Source organism: Astatotilapia calliptera, chromosome 9, assembly GCF_900246225.1.
Source record: "Astatotilapia calliptera chromosome 9, fAstCal1.2, whole genome shotgun sequence".
Lineage (NCBI taxonomy): Eukaryota > Metazoa > Chordata > Actinopteri > Cichliformes > Cichlidae > Astatotilapia > Astatotilapia calliptera.
Window position 1 is genome coordinate 35,261,972 of NC_039310.1, and position 3,647 is coordinate 35,265,618.

The following is a 3,647-nucleotide window of genomic DNA, read 5'->3' on the forward strand; positions in this document are numbered from 1 at the left end:
CGGTTGTTATCGGATTCCATCGTGGAAGAGAAATTGTTCAAGCCGTGTTACCGAAGTAACAAAGAGGCGACGGATGGCCTGGATTGCAGCCATTCAAAGACCAAATATAACGTTCCACGTAATTTATCATAACATTGCGCTATGCTGCTTTGTTCACTGTGGCTTTGCGGGCTAATGTTTGTTGTGTTTTGTAGGAAAACCAGCCTACAAAATGCAGGAATGCGATCCAGACTGGGCCCCTCTATCAGCCTGGGTCAGACTGAGTTTAAAGCTGCTACCACAGCCAGATTTGATCGGTTAAGAGAGAGAGCGAGATCAAAACACGAAACGTCACGCATACATCTGCCCAAGTGTTGTATTGAAGCAAGCAAGTGATGAATAACCATTTTCCAGTATGTTGTTTTGATATGTTTTGTTTTTTTGTTTTTTTTGCATTGTTGATTTGTTTTTCACTGAAGCAGCTAATAAAGCACAATGGAATTGTAACACAGTAAGGGGAATTGTTGAAAAGAATATATCAATGGGCCAATAGGCTCGACTATAGGAGCACAGGGGTGTGTTCAAATGAGACACAGAGACAAGAATGTAACTCAAAAGAACCAGCCAACTTTAGTGACATAAACCATAAGGTTGACAAGCACAGGTTAAAGACACTTTACAATGGTAGAAAGGAAACTTACAAAAATTAAAAGAAAAGTAAAACACAAACTACTAAAGCAATGACTTGGCCAAGTGTCATTTTTGGTTTTCAATGTTCGGGTTTCAATGCTCGGGTGCACCCTAGTAACCTGACTCCTTAACTCTTATAGAAACAGATTACACAAATCCAATGTACATTCAAATGAAAATCTCACACTCTTTTCACATGTGGAGAATGCTCTACACAACAGCTCATTATTTAAAGTCCCAAATAAAAAATGTCCAAGGGGTAAAGTCCAAAAAATTCCTAGGGTGTGAAAGAAAATAGGGATGAAAGAATGTCAGTCAGTGGTCTTATGTATAACCAGCTGTGCGTGAAAGTGTGAGTGATACAGTCCTACCACACCGCAAGGTGCAGCAGATCATCAAGTGGAAAAGAAGCGAATCTCAGTCTCTCTAAGTCCAGGTGGGAAGGCTCGCCATCTATTTCACCGGAGGAATCCACCTCAGGAACAATTCAGCATACAAAAAAAACCTGACCTGTCAACAGACAGGATCAGAAGAGCAATTCAAATATTAATTATGCTGTTCTAGCTATAATTCACAACTTAGGATTTTGTTTAAATCACATTCAACATAAATTTGCAATAAAAATACTCAATTTTGCAAAAATAAAACATCTCTCTTACACAAACTATGCATTAAACCAAGTAAAGTCAGTGCATATGCATATATGTCGCATATGCGACAATTATTAATCAAACAATTGAGATTAATTCAGTTTCTCAACGATAAAATGTGAAACAGACATGAACTAACTGAGACATACAACATGTGCTCACCGATCTCAGCGCATCACGGCCGAAGACAATGGCATAGTGTCTCTCGGTCGGAAAATGCAGGGCTCTAAATAACGTAACAGGACATGTTTTCTCTTTAATAACCGTAATACGACATGAAGGAAAAATAAACATAAATTGCGCTTCAAGTGTTACCTTACTTCTGGAAGCAGATTGAGATGAACTTCCAGGCAGTTGATAGCAACCAGAGCTAACAAAGGCTAACAGTTTAGCTCCACGCGGTACTTTTTAAAGTCACCAGAAAAATGCAGCATTTGCCTGCTTACTCACTGTGGCTACTTTTAACATGAAAGGTAGCTGATAACCAGTGAACTTATGTGCAACACAGTTGGTTGCAACTTATATCTAATACTTTTTTCCAGCTCAAAAGCTTCAGTCTCTCCTTTCTCCTGCCAGCACGCGACTACCTCCACACATAGCAGCAAACACAGAGCACGTAGGTGGGACATACAGCGGCAGACTGCTCTCCCATTGGTCAAAACATACTGGGACCTGTGCATTTCGATTGGTTGGGCAGGCTGTCCATCTCTCCTCATATCAGTCCTTAAAGTGGTACCCCCATTTTATGTGGGTTACAGAATACAATTTTGACTCTTTCTTGTGAGATTCAATAATAGCATGAAGCAATAATGCTAGTTATAAATAATGACAATAAATTGAGTGAATTATGAAACACTTATTTTATTTCTATTAGATCTGAAAATGTTGTGTAATACTACAACCTGAAACGTCAAATACATGCGTTGGCCTGTACAGGAGATAAAGGAAAAGAAGTTTAACAACAGCTGTGAGATGGAATCGTCCAAATCACCAAAGTAAACTGCACCTGGGCTTGTTGCAGGGATCTGAAGTTACTAAACATTTTGGACCATATAATAATAAATATGTGTGTGATGAAAGTTGGGCAGTACTTACTCCACTCTGTATGCTCGTATGGGTCTGACTCTTTCAACTCCTTTGATTTCTTCCTTGTACTTTTTTTTTGCCTTTGCGTGAACTCTGTCTCTGTACGGACTGGACCTGCCGTGTTCTCCGTCGTTTTGTACATTACTGTTTTTGGACCAAATAAAATGCAAATAGGGATTAAAATTGCAGAATTAATGATTACCACCACTGGAAATGCTAGCACTTGATGGAGTGTTTTGATTTTGTTGCCACTCGTATCCACAATGCAATGCGTGAATGTCACGTGGTCTGTCAATCTCTATTTGGAAGGCAGAATTTCTGTTCTGAGTACATCGAAAGCACCATGACTGCAGTTTTATTGTTGGATGTAAAAAGCGCACATGACGCTGTGACGTAGGCTAGAATCATGGCGGCGGTCAACGACGGTCCAGGCGTGGGATTTCTCTCGTGGAAATGTGCACATTATTTTTTCCTTTCTGTTGGTAGGTGGCACAGTGCACTTGTGGCAAGATCGTGCTAACATGTAAGCAAGCTAGAAGACTGGCATCCTTGCTGGGTATCCAGTTAGGGAAGCAACACAATATTAAAACCAGAATTCTGAGTAAAAACAAAGTTACTTTCCCTAGTAACTAGTTACTTTGAAAGTAATGAGTAACTTGAAGTAACTGAGTTACTTTTGCTAGAAGTAACTAGTAATGTAACTAATTTACTAATTTAAAGTAACTTACCCAACACTGTCTAACACACAACACTACACACCAACTACACAAGACAACACATTAACTACACGCTCCAAACAGCTAAAAATCAGAAATCTCTCTCGCTCTCTCTCTTTTTCTTGCGGTCACTCCTAAAACTTCCCCCTCTTCCTAAACAACCAAATGTCATGTTGGCATATCATTTTTGATTGGCCGACATGGTGCGTTTTTCCACCAACAGGAAGGGGCAGGTTTTTTTGTTTGTTTGTTTTTTTAACTCTAGCAAGCACTCTCATAAGCAGAGAGTGCTCACTGCACTGTCCTTAGACAGTAAACATGACGAAACTATTCAGGAAAAATATATGTATATATTATTTAGCATTACTCTGGTTTTAGGTGGCCTATCAACACAATTTAAAAACTGGTATATATCACCTTGTTGCTTTGTTATCTTTAAGTGGTCAAACAGCAGCACTTATGCGATTGTTTTGCTCCCTTAGCTCCAGGTGTTGTGCCAAAAAGTGATCATCAGACATCAAGCTGC

At 39.5% G+C, this 3,647-nt stretch overlaps 1 long non-coding RNA gene across 2 annotated transcripts; it reads right to left on the minus strand.

The window, feature by feature from the left end:
- Positions 1-758: 758 nt before the first annotated feature.
- Positions 759-2,063, minus strand: LOC113029234 (uncharacterized). Of its 2 annotated transcripts, none has more exons than XR_003273365.1 (3): positions 1,640-2,063; positions 1,482-1,545; positions 759-1,179 (listed from the first exon to the last, which is right to left on the minus strand). It is a non-coding gene; the product is annotated as an uncharacterized LOC113029234 (long non-coding RNA). The 2 variants fall into 2 exon arrangements; XR_003273364.1 differs by having other exon boundaries at positions 1,635-2,063.
- Positions 2,064-3,647: the final 1,584 nt, after the last annotated feature.